At 39.9% G+C, this 20,073-nt stretch overlaps 1 long non-coding RNA gene across 1 annotated transcript in view; it reads left to right on the top strand.

Annotated features, from left to right (window-relative positions):
• LOC140620866 (uncharacterized) overlaps window positions 1-20,073 on the top strand; it is a 94,859-nt gene that overhangs the window by 5,218 nt on the left and 69,568 nt on the right. The window lies entirely within an intron of this gene.

The following is a 20,073-nucleotide window of genomic DNA, read 5'->3' as shown; positions in this document are numbered from 1 at the left end:
CTCAAAATATTAGGAAGGGGTTTGAAGACAAGCTGGTCTGAATTCACAGCGTGGGAGAAGTCTAATTTCAAAATAAATATATATGTCAAGAAAAAAAATCTAAGCAAGCCTATATATAAAATCAGGATGCTACTGACAACTAATGGATAATATTCATGGTTTAATAAGAAAACTGTAAGTTGAGTTCTGTTTAGTTCTTTAAATGTCCTTCTGCATACAAAGCATTTTTTAGTCACTTTTTACAAGGTATCTGAGATAAGTCACCTGCATGTTTAGCCAGAAAGTCAATTTTAGGTAACATTGATATATTCATCATATTGAATTTATACATTACATACTGATGGACACTTAATTTCTCATGTTGCCATTACTACCCATTAGGAAAATTGCTTAGTTATTATTTGACCATTGTTCAGGCTGAAGAACCAAAACGGAGCCTGGAGGAGGGACTTGTCTCAGTTCACTAGGCTAAGTAGAGACAGCACCAGGGCCTGGGGCTGTGTTTCCTGATTCCCAGACCTGCAGTTAATGGGAACACTTTATCACACTAAAGTAAATCAGTCTTCATTCTTCCATTTATCTCCGCGTGCAATAAGTGGCACAGTGATTGTACCTAAGAGGGGGTCGATATCTAGATGCTGGAAATAAAGAGATGAAAAAAATGATTCTGTTCTCAAGAAGCTACCATTAATAACAGAAGAATCATAAATGCCAATGGATTACCAACAATTTGATTATGCCCAACTGTTACAGCAGTTAATGCTGATGGCACGCAGAAGGCATGTAACTAACATGCAAGAAAGTCAAGGAAAGCTTTCCCAGGGCAGGGACATCTGAGATCATCCTTAAAGGCAAAATATGTTTATAAGCCAAGGAGGAGGTGTGTGTGTTGGGCAAGGACACTCAAAGTGGAAGGCACAGGAAGGTCCTAAACAGAGGAGTGTTAAAGGGCATGGGCTTCTCTGGGAATGGTGATGTAAATTCAGTGACATTGTATCCTAAGACTTGGAACATGGATAAATGGGTGACAAGGCAGGGGGATCAGATGCTGGAGGACTTGTGGGTCATTCTGCAAAGCCTGGATTCAGAGCATGAGTCTCATGAAGAGACTCAAGAGTATCTTGCAAGTTATAAATTGTGTGTGCGTGTGTGCGTGAGAGAGAGAGACAGAGAGAGAGAGAGAGACGACGTTAACTGTGGATGAGAGTGGGTAATATACTGGAGAGGCTGATACTTGTAGCTGGTTAATCACTGACAAGTCCATTGAAAGGCAGCAGGTACAAGACCAAGATCTAGTCTAAGCCAGTGACAGCCAGCATGGTGAGAAGCAGCTAGAAGTAAGACACTGAACAGAGTATCTGTCAAATGCAGGCTATAAGAGAGAATTGGCAACCATGGATAATTTTAAGATGTTTATTTAGGGAAAGTGAGTGGAAAACTAGAGCTGGAGAATGCAAGAAAGAGAAGTAGTTTGAGGGACAGAAGGTAAGAGAGTGAGTGAGGTACCTTTGTGGTGTTGGAAGGGAAGCCAGGTGGAGGCACTGCAGCTGGAGATGTGAGCCAAGGAATGAGGGCAGGAGATGGATTTGGAAGATGGCTCAAATGCAGTTTGTGTGGTTGCAGACGTGGAGTGGAGGGAACATTCAGAGATGACAAGAGGAAGGAAAGAAGAAAAGAGAAAGAAGCACATCCGGGAAATGCTAACCTTAATTGAAAAGAATTCAGCAAAGGAGACCGGGAAGAGAAAAGAGGCAAGAAAAAGCAATTTGGCAACAAAGTGAGGCAGATTTGTTGTTTCTCTGCCTAAAAAACTTTCTGCTATAAAGAGGGTGGCCGGATAAGTGTCACCTAGCTAGGCTTCTGTTGTCCAGCAAACACTCAACTGGACGTGACTGGAAACCGTGGCTGTAAGCCCGGCGAGCCTGGTGAAGCCAGAGTGTGTGCTGGTTCCAGCTTGACATCAAAGACCAAGGTAGATGATGTGGCCCTTGAGAAAGTGTCTTGGGAAGCTACTTTAGAACTTGCCTTTCTCACTTTCTAAAGCAGGCTGGGGGAGAGAGAAGAAAGAAGAATCACCAATGCTTGCTCATTGGCTCTCTGGTGCTCCATTTTCTTAATCCCATTTATTTCACCAATTCCACAAGGCAGATGAGGGAGAGAATGGTATCTGATTGAGGACCCTTTACTCTGTCCTCATGTTTCCAGGCTTTAATCACAAACCTTTCCAGCCTCTTTTACTCTCTTACCCCTGGAGAAAGCTGCTTCCTTCTTCTAGTTGGTGGGCTGCCAAAGGTCTGCACAGCCCCTGACCCACTGTTCTTTCCCAGGTGCCTTAAAATTATAGAGTCCCTGATCCTTTTCTTATTTTAGAGGTGACCTGGTCTTCTGTCTGATGCCCATTATCCTCTTCTTTGTTGCCAAGAGCAACCTTTGGGGAAGGTAAATGGTTATGACTGGCTGTTTTTCCCGAATTTGGTTCAGTATTTGGAAAGGGCAAAATATTAGAAATCATAGGAATTGCTGGCTGTGAATCCAGGCTGTGTTCCCAAATCCTGACATGCCAGTTATTAAATTGATGTTGACCCCTGAATTCAACTCACGTCTATTTTTATTTTATTCAGATTCTTATTTGGAGGAGAAGAAAGGCCTTATTTATTGACCTGTTCAAATCCCAACTTATTCCCATTTTATACATGAGGAAATTGAATTCATTTGGTTTGTAAATGACAGAGCAGGGATCAAACCAGAGTCCACACCTAGAGATTCAACCCAGGCTCCTTGTTGTATTTCTGTTTTCCACGTTGCTTCCTCAGGTTAATATTACATTGACAAAAAGAAAAAAAGTATGCTAGTCATATTATGTGATTCCAGTTATGATGAGTTATGAATTTACTTAAGCCAGTTTTGATGTCCTGCTTGCTCCCAGGCCATCAGTTCAGGAAACACTCTCTGGTGTATTCCCACGAGGTATATTCTAAGATGGTCTCCTCATCGTCTCTTCTGGGAAAGAACTGAATGTTAACACAGCAAACACTCTTCCTTTTCCCAAAGATTCCACTTCTTTTGATGATGCCAATTTTCCTAATGGGGAGCAGGGAAAGGGTCCAGTTTCCTCACAGGGCCATTCAAACTGTTTCCCAGGGCAGGATGATCCTTGGGAAAGTTATGGGAATTTCCCTGCAGGTTATACCATGCTCTGGACTGTAGAGAATTCTTGACAGTTTCCTCTGATGCCAACCACTACCCCAGCACCTCCCTCCTGCCCCCTACCCCAGCAAGGGCATGCATGTGAGAATGCTTTGCATTTACTCCCCAATTTAAGACCGTATTACTTCATTTGCTCTTGCAAGATCTCTGCCACTCCATTTTCCCAAATGAGGAAACCAAGTCATAAAGAGGCAATGGAGCAGTATCCCAGGTTAATGGGGCATAGATAGGGACTAGGGTAAGGCTAAACGTAGGTTTGCATCTCCTGACTTTTGGTCCACTTTATGCTTTAAGAGTGAGTGTATTTAAAAATTGGACCCCAACATATAGAACAGAAAATAGTAGAAGCAAAGAGTGGGAACTGGAAGATCCTCATAATTCAGCTTCCCCTTTACTTCCTGTGGCGTCTCCCAAAACCCACCCCTACCCTATAGCAAGCACCGACTCAGATTAGATTCTGATGATATATTTTCTGATTTTAGAGTCTGGATGTTTGGGCCAAGAAAAACATCTCAAGACTGAGAATTGTGGTGTCCTGGAAATATATTTGGACCAGTCTCAGTAGTTCTAGGTTCAAAACTCTATCTCCCAACCTTACTTGAGGTGAAGTGGCATAGTGTCAAAAGTATGAGATTTGGAATCAAAAGACCTGAGTGTAAATCATAACTACCATTTATTCAATGGTTGCCCTTCACACATCACTTTATCTCTGAGTCTCAGTTTTCTCATTGATGAAATGGGCTTACTCCTCTCCATGTCATAGAGCCACAGGGAAGGTTCAAGATGATACATGTGAAAAGTCTTATAAAATGCTAATTATTCACATGGAAGTGTTATTTGTTACTGTTTTGGCCACGTCTGTCCTTTGAAGTGGCCGACTTGAAGACATTTACAGATTCCACCTTTCATTCATCTACATACTTAAACAACTATGTACATCTGTGTGCTAGGTACTGCTCTAGTTGGCCTTTGCATGACCCAAAGACAATTTGGAAAATAGTCAAAGCAATCAAAAGCAGATGGAGGTGGATGACAGGTATAAAGTTTCTGTCACTGACCAAAGGAAGGAGCCCGCTGGGTTTCCATTACTATTGTTTTTTTCAGATATTCAGAGGTTAGGACTACTTTCAACATATTGAGGGGACAATGAGGCTTACAATGGCAGTGAGATGACCAATCTGTGATTACCCCAAACACCCTAAGTATAATGAATATCTAACTTCACCTGTGATTTGTTGTCTGTGAAAGGTACTTTGAGAACTGTGAGACAGGTTGAGTTGGGGACCATAATGACTCACAGTTGGTGACTTGTTGATGAAAGAATGCTGGGACCAGCTTAGCTGCTTAGGGACCTGGTTGGTGGTTTCTGTACCTCTCGGACACAGATGTTACTTTCCTGCTTAATTTGGGGTGAGAGTTCTAGCGGTGGGAATAGGGAGGGGGGCATAGAGTGAGCTGCTTAAGAGATGCCAGCCAGGGAAAGTCCTATTCGTTCTGATGCCTTTTGCACTTTGATAAGTCTTTAAGAAATAAACACAAGCAAACAACCTCCAGACAATATGATGTTATATTTGCATATCTTCATAACACAATTTGCATATACCTAGGCCAAAGGCTAGTGATAACCCTGCTAACTCTGTGTACTACCTTGAGAAATAGATGTCACATAAAAAATATTTTTATTATTTAAAAATAAGATAATATTTAAAATAATACAAATTTAAAATATAAAAACAATAACCTTTAAAATAATAAAAGTAAAATAAATCATATGTGAAATCCCCTATTCCTCCCATGGAACTAGAGTGTAGGAGAAAGGTATTGACGTGGAATTCTATATGGGATGATCAATACAACTTTTTCATTTTATTTTTAATGACTATATTCTTTGCTCACTTCCAATTTGGAAAGGCTTGAAACACAGAACGTTTGATGTGGAGATAAGGGATAAGGATTTAGTTTGGTTTGAAATCTAAACTGTGGATTCCTTGGATTGGCATTTGTTCAAGTGAAAATGTATGGAAAAAAAACATGTTGTTTCTCAAACTAAACTTTTGAGGAAACAGAGATCTAAAATATAGATTATCTTGTGGAGAATATATGATTTAACAAACTTGCAAATTAATGAAATAAATTTGTTTCTTGATTATTAGGGATTTCTTCATTAGGATGATTAAAAAAAATAAAAAGTCAAAGAAAGGAAACAGAAATCTCAAATCATCTACACATGTAGGCAGACAAGTAAACTTTGGACTCTCCAAACCTAGTTTAGTATCTTATTATTCAAAGCATGCTATGAAGACCAGCCCCACCTACCACCCTCAACTCACCCAGGATTTTGTTATAAATCCTGACTCGTAGGCCCCATCCCAGAGCTTCTGAACCAGAATCTGCCATTAGCAAGATACCCAGGTGATTCCTATGTACATTACAGTTTCTATGGCTTTGGTACTTTGAGTTCTCAGGGCTGAAATCTGGGAACAATCTTAAATTAGACCTCTAGAGCCACAAGGAGAGTGACTGCTGATGTTTTGAATGATAGTTTAGTTCCCAAACACAAGGGAAATGTACTTCTGTAAGTGACCAACTATTCTTTGTATAAGTGGCTGCCTCAGGCCCAGGGCTGTGGGTGAATCAGAGCATGTGATTTAGTGGACAAAGGACATATATTTAGAAAGAAAATGATTGCCAAAAGAAAGGAGGGTAGGAAGAAATAATATTACTCATATCTGTTTTTCATTATAAAATAATATTGCTGTTTTGCATGCTTTCTAGATTCCTTAGGGTATTCTATTGCCACTTGGAGGTTTTTTTTTTTCTTTTTACATATTTAGAAGCTATTTAATAGAAACGTTACTGCATGGGAACAAAAATATTTTTCTCACAAAATGTTCCCATTCAATAAGTTGCCACATATTTTTGTTCCATATGGTGCTTCATAAACGAACAGTGTCTGTAGGCAATGCAGTTGGCATAGCAGCAGAGGGGTAGATTTATGTTTCAAGTAGCTATATCAATCCATGTCCAAAGAAATTTTTTTGCTTTAAGACAAAAGATAACGGATGCTTAATTAAAACAAAACAAAATAAAACATGTACTGCTAAAGAAGAGTTCAAGCTAAGTCCCTAAAAAAGGACTGCAGAGAAAGTAAATTCATTCGTTTATTTCATTCATTCATCAAACATATACTGATCTTTAACCAGGGATATGAAGATGAATGAAGCATTATCCCTGGTGCTAGGAAATGTATCCTTTAGTGGAAGATGTAGAAAAAAGACACCACAGGGTGACCAGAGCTTTCAGAGAGTAGTTATGGGCTCCCTGGGAGCTTACATAGAGGTTCTTAGAGAACCTGATAGGTGGGGCAGGAGCCGAGGAGAGTCTTCCCAGAAAATGTGACCCCTAGGTGAAAACCTTCAAAAAGCAAGCCATAAAGCTTTTCCCTCATCTCCTTCAGGTCTCTGCTGTGTATCACGAAAGTCCTTCCTGACCATCTGTATCAAGAGCAATTAATAGTCATCCAAACCCCAGCCTTTCCTATCCTTTCACTCTGCTTTGTTTGCTCCATTGCATCTAATACCACCCAGGAGGTAGCCAGCCTCCAAGACAGCCCTGAAGGTCTCTGCATCTCTGGTATTCTTCCCCTTGTGTAGTCTCCTCCCACTTTTTATCAGGGTTAGGGACAATAGAATATGACATAATCGGTGATGTGTCACTTCCAGGATTAGATTATAAAAGATACCATGGCTTCCATCTTAATCACTCTCTCTTTCTCTTGGATCACTCACTCTGGAGAAGCTAGCTCCCAAGCTGTAAGCAGCAGCTCTCTGCAGAGGTCCACATGATGAGGAACATGGTAGGAAGGTAAGGAAGCAGATCTCCCCGAGTCAGGCAAATCTTCAGATGAGACCACAACCCTCCTTACAATTGACTACAACCTCAACACAGACCCTAAACTAGAACTGTGCAACTACTCTGCTCCCAGACTTCTGATGCTCAGAAGCTGTGAGGTAATAAATCTTTGCTGTTTTAAGGTCCTAAATTTGAGGTAATTTGCTATACAGTAATTCATAACTAATATGCCATCTGGTACATTAGAGGTTTACTTTTTTATTTACTTATTGTCTCTCTTCCCATGTAGGATGTGACCTCCCTGAGGACACCTTTGCTTTTTTCAAAACTCTGATAACTCTGGTGCCTAGAACACTACCTAGATCACAGTAGGTGCTGAATATATATTTGTTCAATGAATGACTGAAGCCTGCTGACGCTTAATCTAATGATTTGAACAAGGATTTATAGTGGTTTCATGTATATGGGAGGTCCTCAGGAATAGAAGGATTAGCTTTATTTCTCTTATGATCTAACCTGTTGGCTGTTCTGTAAGTGATGAGCTCCACCTATAATAGAAAGAACCCAATCAGGCTCAGCAGAGAACAAAAGCAGAGGCATGAAAGCTGACATTTTCATTTAGCCACACCTCACAGGATAACAGATTTTTCCTATTTAGGTTCTCATCAAAGCCCATGGCAGCACACCACTGTTGGGACTGGCCATCAGCACAAAGAGTGGCTACTTCCAGGGATCTATGGTCCCTGAAATCCTGAGCCCAAACAAACTCCATGGAAATCAAAGTCCAGCCCTCTCCTCTTATTGCCTTACCTTGGGTCCCATAGGGCCAATGAGGCCTAAGTTTTTCAAAGCTGGGAGAATGTATGGACCAAATCTAAGCCATAACCGTGGGAACTTAAAGGTCAAGAGCCCACAGGCATACATGGAGACTGAAGGAGCAGGCTGATTATGGTCAGGCTGAAATGACTGGGGACTGAGGCAAAACAGAAGCAAATCAGGAGTGCCTGAGCAGAGTCCTAAGTCATAGCTTGCCATGGTCCATGGTTCTCAACCCTGCTTGATCCATAGAATCACCTAGGGGACCAAGCCGTGTTGGTTTTTAATTTTTATTTCTTACTTCCAACCTACTCTTCCACGTTCCACTCTGAGATGCAGGGGCTGGGATGCTGCCAACAGCATTTTTCCTTTACCAGATCTGCCAATAGGAGGCACTACAGGAGATTGAGAGAATAGAATAGAGAGGGGAGTTTGCTCCCTCCTATTTGCTCTCTATTCCTACGGAGTCACCCTGGCTGAAGCAGTTGGTTCTAGTAGTAACAGCTGGTTTAGATTCCAGTTTTTGGCAATCTCAGAACCATTTGTATTTGAGATACAAGCTCCAGCACGCCAGTGTCTTCTCCTTCAAGGTCTGTTCCATTCTTCTCCACGGGATCCTTCCTCTGAGCTCAGATACCAGTAGTAGCTGACAGCTCGCCCCAACCCCCCAGATCAGGGTCTCTGCTCTGCCAGGCCCCCCTCCACTCTCCATTTTAATACCAGTGATTTGATTCCTTTGTTTGCCCCACCCTTACTGATAGTAGCTGCTTCCTGCATTCCTCAATGACTAGTTAATTTGTTAAAAATTATTTTAATTAAATTCTTTGTTTCTGGTTTTTCATCCTGACAAGACCCTGCATATAAAAAATATGCAGATGTCTGGATTCTTCCATAACCAATGTTAATTACTTGGTCTACTTTCACCAGAAACAGGGCTTTATAAATGTCCATAGGTGATTTTTAATGTAGAGTCAGGATAGAGAACCAGTATATAAGAATGTTCCTGTTTATCTCCATGGAATGGTCCAACTGACTTAGAGAGGATGAGATATATCCAAAGAGGACCCTCAACTATCCCTATTTTAGACAATTCCTTCAGTTGCATGTAGTTGCGTTTAGCAGAAACCACCTTCTTTTGAATGTGAATGAACTCACTCATCCACTGCAGTGTAAGGACTCTTTTGGCCATTCACACTTTCAGCTCTTTTGCAGATGGTACCGACCATTTGGGCTGGTTCCACCCTTCTGCTTCCATATTTAGAATGTCCCTGGACTTTTAAAATCCCTCTGGATATCCCATTCTGGGTGGTAACAATTGAGTCAGGAAATTACTAAATGGATGTTTCCCTGCCACCAAAAGCAAAATAAGGGACATCATCTCTTGGGTATTTGTAAGCATCTTTGGGGCGGAGGGGGGAAGCTTGCATCTGCATTCAGAGAACATCCATCTTACATAAGTTCTTTGTGTGCAAATTCAACTCCCCAGCTCCTGGTTTCCATTAAATATTTCATGTGTGTGGAGAATATTGTCAACATTACTAATGGGATTTCTGTTTAAATTCTTGATATAATTTATCATCAAATAAACCCTGGGAAAGAAATCTGACCAACTGGATGAGACTTCACAAAGAAGGATGGTTGTTTCTGTAAAGGGAATGATTTCAATTTCCAACAAGCAAGGGGCTGAGAATGTATGAACCTGGTAACTTGGCAGGAAACATTATGGAATGCAGTTAAACGGATGTTCTCAGCACAAAGGCTTGCTGTTTCAGGTTTCTGCATAATATAACTCCTTAAATCAGTCAGGGAGAGGCATGTCATGAAAATTGCCACCTTCCCTTTGACTGGACTTTGTCTGCTTGGCTGTCTAGCATTAGACCATGGAATTATGCTGATGTCAGATGGTGTACATCTCAACAGATAGGATGTGTAGATCCCCATTTACTCCCCCTCTCAAAATAAACCAAATACCAGTTCAGAATAAAAGGCAATGAAAGGGAATAAGCAGATTCACAGGAAATTGGTAAAATGACAAAAGATAAGTGCACACACATAGACTCTGAATCATGCCACACAACAATTTATTTGCCTACTTCTGTTCTCATCTCTCAGAGGAAAGCCTAGATCCAGCACTTCTACCTGTTATTTCTCTAAGGAAATGAGATTTGAGGCATGATAAACTATAAAAGAAGTGTGTTTAAGCAAACTATAGCCTTCCAAGGATTTCTAGTTTCTGCTTTAGAGAAAAACATGGGAAAAATTATAAGAAATGAAGAGAAAAAAATGCAGAAGTGGATTTGGGGTAGAAGAACATTTTTTTTTTATCTTCAAAATGCCCTCTTTGCTTTGTTTATTGTTTGAGAGAGGTAGCCATAAGCGGGGGTGAGGCTGCAGATTTCTAGAGATACGAAGAGTGAATGGACAAACTGTTAATTCGAATCAATTCTTTGATGTCTTCAATATGAAGTTAATCAGGAAAGTTTCCATCATATTCTACTACTTAGAAACTATCAATGACTCTCCAGTACCTACAGGAAAACTCCTTGAATTAGGATCCCACCACAATTTTGTACTGACTGCCTTTTGTTATTGTTTTGCTGTTGTTGTTTTAAGCTAAGGGTTCATGTCTTGCCTAGTAATTCAGAGCACTCTGTTTTGTATCTCAGTCCCCCACGAATAAGCAACTGTGCCATCTTGGATAAGTTCCCCTGCCTTCTGACCTTCCATTCCTGCAAACTGAGGGTTGATCTCATAAGGTCATTGTAAGGAATGTATACAGGATAACCAGTAGTCCCAGTTTTTCCAGGACCAAGAGTCACCCCAGTATGCAGGGTTTTTAGTGCCAGAGCAGGAAAATCCCACACAAACTGGGATGAATTGGTCACTCTATATGACATATAGCAAATAAAACTTTTAGCATAGTGGTTGGCACATAATAAATATGATAACAATCATTATGTACAGTTAATTTCTTCTTTCCTACACATGCCTTGCATTTCCTCCCACTCCATTGTCCATATGTCTCTGACCAAACTGGATACCAGTGAAGGTGATCTCCATCTTACTCAGACTTGGAAGAATTCTGCAGCTTTTGGAGGAGTGCCTGTCATATGGTCAGGGGATACCTTATGCAAGTTTGTTGGAATATTAACTAATGTTCATTTTTTAGGAAAAAATTCACATCTGTAAGTATATCAAATGTGCAGAAAAGAACACTTGCCCTAAAGGTATTTGCTGCCAAAGAAGCATTATAGCAGGATCTAATGCTAAAGTGTCAAATAATATAATTGTTGTATGTTCACTTTCATAACTGCTACTGAATTGTTTAATATTTCCTCAATAATCACACCTAAAAGCTGTTATCATTTAGAAGAATTAGACTTTCTCTTTAGTTCCTTGTAAAATTGCCCAAGGATTTCTGTTGGCATCACCAGAAGAAATTCTGACACTGCAGGGTCATGCTTTTGCATTCAATGGAATGTTTTAGAATGTTCTTTTTGGAAGAGTTTGTATTTCACTATTTCCTTTGTGTAAATATAACACTTAATTACCAACACAAAGAAGCCATTCTCTGAGAACTAAATTGCTTATTAACAAAAGATTTGAAATGGACTCGAGTTTCAAAAGGGAATAGAAGAAATTGAAGACATGTATCTTTAAACAATAATTACACAGTTGAAAATAATATACTGAACATAATTTTACAGATTCAATTTACTTGTTATTGGAGGAAAGACAGAAGATTAATTCTATAAATTTAAAAGTGTCTGGATTTTTTTTTTCAAAATTTGACTTAAAATGTGGGATTTGAACTATGGAAGTTGTGTTGTCTCTCCCACAGTACAGTGGGCTGTTTGAAGAGATAAGTCCACCTTCAGAAAAGCTGAAGAGCAAACAACCCTTTTGCTTATGTTTTTCCATTCATTACAATTGGAACCACATGGAATGCTGATTATTCAATTTTCAGAATCATGCTTATTATATTTTCCATCTCATTCCAGAGTTCATTGAATCTGAGATCCAACCATAATATAGAGAAGCAATTGCTATTGTTTTTTCCCATTAATGCAAACATATGTTATTCTCTTGTTCCAATTCTTAAAATAACATTTTCGTTAATAGGATCTTTAAATCTGAATCCAGAGTGACTGACAGGCTCTGAATGTAATTTAGAGAGATGGCAATACACTCTAACAGGACCAAGGAAAGAAGAGCATAAGATAGAGAGTGGCTCCTGACCCACCAGGGCAAGACAACGGAGTCAAACGGGCTACCCTTCCTCAAGGGAGTTAGAGAGCCACCGCCTCTCTGGCTCTTAGAATCTTGATTAAAGAGTCTGCAGTAATCATCAGGCACAGAAAGTCTGAGTAATGAGGGCTTTCTGTGATCTGAAAGGATCCCTCCATGCCATCCTCATCTTTGTACCCATGCTCTATTTCAGAATAAAGAGGTCAAAGAGCAACAAATTAAGTAAGAAGCCAAAAGAAAAACCAAAAATTTCACATATGAAAGAAATTGTCTTATATACCCTGGATTCAATGGACATTTAGTAATGTAATATATGGTAGAATTGATTTTTTGACTGATGTCATAAAGGTGCTATGAAATAGTGGTTAAGAATGTAGGCTTTACAGTTGGACAGATCTGGTCTTAAAACAGGTCCTGTCACTAATCAGTTTGGTGATCTTGAGCATGTCCCGTCAACATGCTGGGCACTAGCCTTGGAGACCTCTTCTCTGATGTGGGGATAGCCATCCTTGTGAGGGAGCTGCTTGGTGCTAAGTGTCCCATGACCCAAGATTCTGTGATGCTCATGTCCTTAGGTTGCACAGCGCTCCACACTTGACAAAGTAGATTCAACTCTAGAAGTTACTTGACAGCCACAATTATTAAATGTGGTGGTGAAGACAGGTGTTAAAATTCTCATTTTGTGGACAAGGAGATTAGGATAAATAAAATAGCTAACTCATAGCAAATATTTACTATATGCCAGACACTGTCCCACAATTTTATAAGTATTCTCTCATCAAATTCTCACAGTGATCTAACAGTGGGGGATGGTGGGGGCTCCCATCATTATCCATTATTTTTTACAGATAAGAAAGCTGAGATTTAGAAGTTAGGTAACTTGTCTAAGTTACAGAGCAGATAGGGAGCACTGTTGCCTCTTCTTGTGTTAGCAATGATAAAAAGCTTTCATTTATCCTGAACTTCCACTTTCTACATATCAAGTTGAGCAGTTCTGTTACACTCCAGAATCAGGAGTATGAGGAGCTCAAAGCACAAGGTATTCCAGGAAGGACATTTTTATTTTTTTATTATTTTTATTTAATTTATTTATTTTTAAAATATTTATTTATATACTCATGAGAGACAGAGAGAGAGAGAGAGAGAGAGAGAGGCAGAGACACAAGGCAGAGGGAGAAGCAGGCTCCATGCAGGGAGCCTGACATGGGACTGGATCCTGGGTCTCCAGGATCATGCCTTGGGCTGAAGGTGGCGCTAAACCGCTGAGCCAGCCAGGCTATCCTGGAAGGACATTTTTAATCCAGAGCTGGGCTGAAAGGTAAATGGGCACCAGGTCTTCGGAATGCCAATGTTCTACGCCTTGGCTTAGGACCAGGTGCCAGCAATGACATCTAGTATGTCAGGACCACTCTGTTCTCAGGGCTCTATCCATGGGAGACCCACTGAGGCCTTAGGGCTCAAGTTAGAATTTCGTGATGATAAAGAGTGGCCGTCCCCAAGAAAAGTCCCTCCCCATTCTGCCAGAGGCCAGGAGCTGGGAGGACCGCACTCTGTCAAACAAGAGGGAAAGCCTCCTAGGGCCTGAGCAGATTGCTGATTCTTAGGACTTAGCCATGGGTCAAGGGCAGAGCAGAGAAAAGGTTACAGACAGGCAATCTTGCCTTGAGCAGGGGAGAGAAGGGACCACTCCACAGATGTAGGTAAGGCAAGGGAACACTGTCCGGCCTCCTCCTGCCCAGGCAGGATGGCCAAAGATAGCAGTGCCATTAGTGTGTGTGCTGGCTGGGAGGGCTTTAGGGGCTGAACTTGAGCCGCTTGTCTGGTCCTGTCCATTGGCTGTAGGAATCATATTGTAATCCTCTACCAGAGGAAGGCCTTTGTAACTCATGTACCGAGTCTGTCTTGCACTAGGACCTGCCCCGGCCAGTTGTAGGCCTGCTACCTGCTATAAGGAGCATATCCTTGGTGATTTCCGAGAACTTCTCATCCTAAAATAGGATGCCTTTTCCCCACTTTTTGGAAGTCTCTCTCTGAATAGTATCAACTTCATGCTTATAAATATTTGAAGAGGGATCCCTGGGTGGCGCAGCAGTTTGGCGCCTGCCTTTGGCCCAGGGCGCGATCCTGGAGATCCGGGATCAAATCCCACGTCAGGCTCCCGGTGCATGGAGCCTGCTTCTCCCTCTGCCTGTGTCTCTGCCTCTCTCTCTCTCACTGTGTGCCTATCATGAATAAATAAAAATTAAAAAAATAAAAAATAAAAAAATAAATATTTGAAGAATTTAAATGATTCTACAAACGGAATTTTACCTTAATAACAAGCTCCAGGATGAACAAAGGAGTTGGCTCTAGATTAAAAGCTTTAAACTGATGGCACATTTCTGCCGTTGCTTTTTAAAAAACCATTATTTTAAAAAGAACTTTTGGCTTTAAAAACAATTTCAAATAAAAATAATTAATTATTTCTCTCTGATTTTGTCTTTTTGTCTTATTTTTTCTTTTCTTCCCCTATGATCCTCTGTTTTATGTCTTAAATTTCACATATAAATGAGAGCATATAATTGTTTTTCTCTGATTGACTTATTTCACTTAACATAATATCCTCTAGTTCCATCCATGTCATTGCAAATGGCGAGGTTTTTTTAATTTTTATTTTTTTATTTTTATGGCTGAGTAGTATAGATGGAGGCAAACCATAAGAGATTCTTAATAGGAAACAAACTGATGGTCACTGGGGGGTGGGGGGGTGAGATGGAGTAACTGGGTAATGGGCATTAAGGAGGGCATGTGATATAATGAGCACTGGATATTATATAAGACTGATGAATCACTGACCTCTACCTCTGAAACCAATGATACATTATATGTTAATTAACTGAATTTAAATTAAAAGAATAAAAGTTTGTGTTGAGCAATCACAGGCAATGTGCAGGATCATCAAAATGGCTGCAAGCTGAAACCATGCAAAACAAGCTTAGTAATCAGTGGGGAAACTTACAATAGTCCTATGGCCTTTCAAAGTATTATAAACAATTAAAAATCCTCTATGGTCAATTGTAAATATTTAGCACATTTTTAAAACAGCATAATTGATATATTTTAGGTCACTAAAATATTAGCGACATTGAGATATAAAGTGTTGTATTTTTAAATAAAAGTTATGGAAGGAACTTTGATCATTTCTTACCTTCTAATTCTCATTCTATAACTTATGATGTGAGGGAATATTTTTTTCTATACTTTGGCAGATTGTTATACTCATTTGTTAAGTTTGTACACCTTCTGACACCTCATCCTTTGCATTTTCAATGTGTGGAATATTTCTGAGAGTTCTGACACAATGAAGTTTTCTATGGCATCACTTCTTCTAAGACGTCTTTGTATTTTTTTGTCAGGAGATCACTTTCTTCATTTATGTAGATTAATTTAATCTTCATTAAATTCCTGGGCCTGTATATCTAGTCTCTAGAATTGTGACAGTATCAATATTCCCATGGTCAGTGATTTCTATTAGAACAACTCCATTTACATTCAATTCAAATGTCGCTTTTAGCACGATCATTTTCTATGTTTTTGCTGCACCTCTACGTATTAACTTCCTCACTTGATTGTTTTGTAAAATGTCATTTGGGTTTATAACTGAGGGCCAAGAAGGCAACACAACTACATGCTTTGCTGTCTGTTTGAGAAATGAATAAATGTATACAGTTACCAATCACTGACAGTCTTGGGAAAAAAGTGATGATTGATTACAAATAACAATATTCATCTGTTGTTTATGGAGGGATATGTAACTTGAAGAGTGAGCAGCAAAGTTCGTACTTTATACCATTACTCAAAGTTAATATAATATAATTGAAATTTAAGGGGATCCCTGGGTGGCTCAGCAGTTTGGTGCCTGCCTTTGGCCCGGGGTGTGATCCTGGAGACCTGGGATCAAGTCCCGCATCAGGCTCCCGTCATGGAGCCTGTTTCTCCCTCTGCCTGTGTCTCTGTCTCTGTCTCTCTCTATGTGTGTGTCTTTCATGAATAAATAAATAAAATCTAAAAAAATTATATATATATATATATTTGAAATTTAAAATTTAAACTATGTGAACTGACGTTATATAACTAAACTCTGGTAAATAAAATTTATGCATATCAGAAGCATGCAAAAAGAGTAATTAATTATCTTCAATCCAACTAATTCCGTATAACTATTATTTTCATTTTTGCCTAGTCTTCCAGTTTGTATTCATCTAACTGGTTATGCTGATACAGTTGCAATCACAATGTTCATATAATTCAGTAATTTTTCTCTCATTTGATACTTTCACTTAAACATTTTCCATGTATCCAAGTCTTTCTAATTATCATTTCAATGAATGCATTATCTTTCATCATAGTCCACACACCATAATTTACTTAACAATTTCCAGAATGCTGCACATACAGCTTGCTTCCAATTTATTCTTGCTAGTATTGATAATGATTTTAATTAACACTGTATGCGTATAGCTTTTTTTCCCTGATGAATTATTGACTAGTAAAAAGAGAAAAAAAAGCCTTTGTGTATTTTAAAAGTAACTGCTAGAATCTGTAAAGCCATATTTACATCATCAAAAGATGGTTGTGTGTAAGCTGCAGATCCTCTCCTGTTGCCAGTGAGAGAGGAAGGCCTGGGATGCAGTTCTTACCATCTGTCCCTTTTGAAGCAGCTGCAAAAACTGCCCGATGGTTCATGAGCAAGCTCATTTATGTGGTTGTCCCTCTCTTTCTTTTTCTTCTTTAAAAATTATGTTACAGAAGCAGAAGATCTAAGTACTTTTATGTAGATAATTAGGTTCTCCCAATACCCAATGCAGGAAGTAAGGCAGTGGGACCTTCCTTCGCTCGTCATCAATCCTTGCAAACCAGTGCTTTCGTACAACACATGACACTGCTGGTTGACCTACTACCCATTCGATTTAAAACTCAATTCCAAAGCAAAGAAAGAGCCATTTCTGTTTAAATGTGGTACATCAGACACAGCAAATATGGCACTTTGAATGAGAAAGGGCTATATGGGTGCCTGGGTGGCTCAGTGGTTGAGCATCTGCCTTCAACTCAGGTCCTGATCCTCAGGGTCCTGGGATGGAGTCCTGCATCAGGCACCTCGCAAGGAGCCTGCTTCTCCCTCTGCCTATGTCTCTGCCTCTCTCTCTCTCTCTCTCTCTCTCTCTATGCTCTCATGAATAAAAAAATAAAATAAAAAAATAAAATTTAAAAAAAAGAAAGGGTTATGAACAATTTCAACTACACTTAGAAACACAATTTTTAATACTGTGGCAAACATTGTCAATTTCAGGCACAGGGTAGACATTCTGGTGCCTAAGTCCCTAAAATCTATATTGTCTTAAACTAGAAGTCAAAAAGAGTTGAGTGATTTTCATTTTATGGGAAACCAGAGTTATTATTAGATGCAAAAAAATAAAATTAAATGAAATTAAAGCCACACCTGCACTATTGCTCTAGAAGAAAAGATTTGGAGTCCGAAGCTATTTACCAAAGGCGGTGTCAGGCTTGGGTGGCTGAACAAGTGTAGCCTGAATACGTCTCATGAGACAAAATTTAGGTCATTTTTATTCATTGTGTTCTGCAGAGTCAGAGACCTCAGAAAAACACGCTAATAAAACATCACGCTCAGCTTAATGGTCTCCCCTCATTCGGCACCATAATGATAAATGAAATGCCATTAGCATAAGGCAAGTCCATTTCTTGTAGTCTGTGGAGCCCAAGATGGTGACAGAATTAGAATGCAGGGAATTGATTGCTCACAGTTCAAAGGAAAATATAACATGTCTCCTAACCCCATGCTGAAGCCTGGATCGAAGTCTAAGTTCCGAGAAGGATCAGGGTCCCCAGACTGCAAACAAAGTGCTCAGACCTAGGTATGAGGATGGGAATGCCACTTGGAAAGATTTCTTAAAGTAGCATTTGAGGAAGATCCAAAAAGTGGGAAGTTGGATGCTTCCAAGGGCCTCTCCTTTGTACTACAAGGTTCTCCTTGCTTAGTCATACAAACATCTTTGTGTTAAGTTCCTGCCATGCTGCCAATCCCTGGGAATACAGATAGAAATAACACAAGACAAGATCCTGCTGTCATGGAGTGTACATAGGGAGGAAGATATTATGAGAAGTAACACAAAAAGGACGTTGACATAGTACTTTTCACTGCTTGGAATTATCTAACAGGGTAACAGTTGGGAGGGTTGTTAGATTGAGCGAATAAAAATGCAGGACACTCTGTGAAATTTGAATTTCAGAAAGACAACAAATACATTTTTTCAGGATACATATGTCCCAAATGTTGCATGGGGTATACTTGTACAAAAAATGATTCATTATTTGTCTGAAATTCATATTTCACTGAGCATCTGTATTTTATCTGACAACCCAAGGAGTGAGTAGTGAGTGCGGCATCAAATAGAATAGTTAAGGAAGAAGACTTCTCTTCCAAGACCTTTTCAAGCTGGGAGCAACCTGCCTTTTAAATGTCTATATGATAATAAATAGCAAACACACAAGCAGAACTTGCCTGTGGCAGGCACTGTTCTAGGTACTTTACATATATTAACTTATTGAATCTTCACAAAACTGTTTGACAGGCTCAGGCAAAGTAAGTGACTCACTCAGTAAGTTGTGGTGAAGTAATCAAAGTGGCCCCAAGGTTGGTGATCGTATTCACCATTGCCTGTCACATAGCCCACCAAGCATTTCATTTTACTGAAATCAAGGAGGTTCCTCAAGACACGCTGTCATTCCAACTGGCAGAGGGAGACACTATCTTTTCCCCTTTCAATATACACAGCCTGCTCCCGCTGCTGACATCTAGGGGGCTATTTCACAGCTTAGTACCTTTATTTACAATCACTTTGATATGCATTTTAATTGAAACGCCATCTAAATCCCAGAAGTTAAATTTTATTACTTTTCCTAATTTTAGGGGTGAAGAAATTGAGGCCTGTAAAAGTGAAGTCACCCATGTGATCATGATCCTGGGTAATTGCTAATAAACAACAGAGCCAAGACTTGGCCTTAGAGCTGGAAGAACATCCTTCTGGCATCTAGCCACATCTAGCAGGTGCTCAATAAATATGAGTTGAATTGAACTGAGTACAGTGTGCTGGTAGTGTGAGCGCCTGACAATTAGCATTTTTGATTGTAATGTAAGTGCCTGACATCAAGCTTTTGATTGCCTGAAGCATCCATTTCAAAAGCATCTATCTTAAATAAATACTTTGCCAGCTACTCAAGTGAATAGAATGCTAGCCTGCCCCACCCATGAAGTTCCCCTTTTAGAAGGGCCTGGGTGCCCAACATAAAGAACCAGTAGATGGCTTGCTTTTCCCTTCTGATGCTTTAATTCCTGCTTTTATGTTTTAAAGTCACTAATAAAGAGTGATCCCATGCAACCCTAGAAACCTTACCCATTACTCCAGTAAAGGCAGAACTTTTGGTTTGAGCTTTCTCTCTCTTCAACCATGCTGTGTAGCCCCAAGTGTTATGTGTACCCTCTAGGACTTGTGAGTAATAAACCTATCTTTTCAAAGTTCCCTGATGGTTATTGCTGTGGTATGTCTTGCAGTCATACTAAGATCCACAAGGGTCATCCAGCCATAAACAACATTGACTTTGGTTGGGAAAATGTCTGTGGAGGCTCACTCTGGGTTCAGGTGAGTTCCCACAGCATTTGTAGTTGATAACATCACTATCGGTGGGCTGAGATCCACACAAAACAGTGCTTCCACAGCCCTTTAGGGGCTACCCCTTGCAGAGAGACTTTTTATTTCTCCTGAATATAGTTTTGGTCCCCTCAGAGACCAATTGTTCAAATGGCTTCACAAGCTCATATGCATGTGGGCCAGAGCTATGAACTCTCAGAACTCCCCTAGAAGTTCAAATATGTTAAGGCAGAAGAGGCACTGT

This window comes from Canis lupus, chromosome 29 (genome assembly GCF_048164855.1).
Source record: "Canis lupus baileyi chromosome 29, mCanLup2.hap1, whole genome shotgun sequence".
NCBI classification, from domain to species: domain Eukaryota; kingdom Metazoa; phylum Chordata; class Mammalia; order Carnivora; family Canidae; genus Canis; species Canis lupus.
This window is presented reverse-complemented; position numbering and strand designations above follow the sequence as displayed.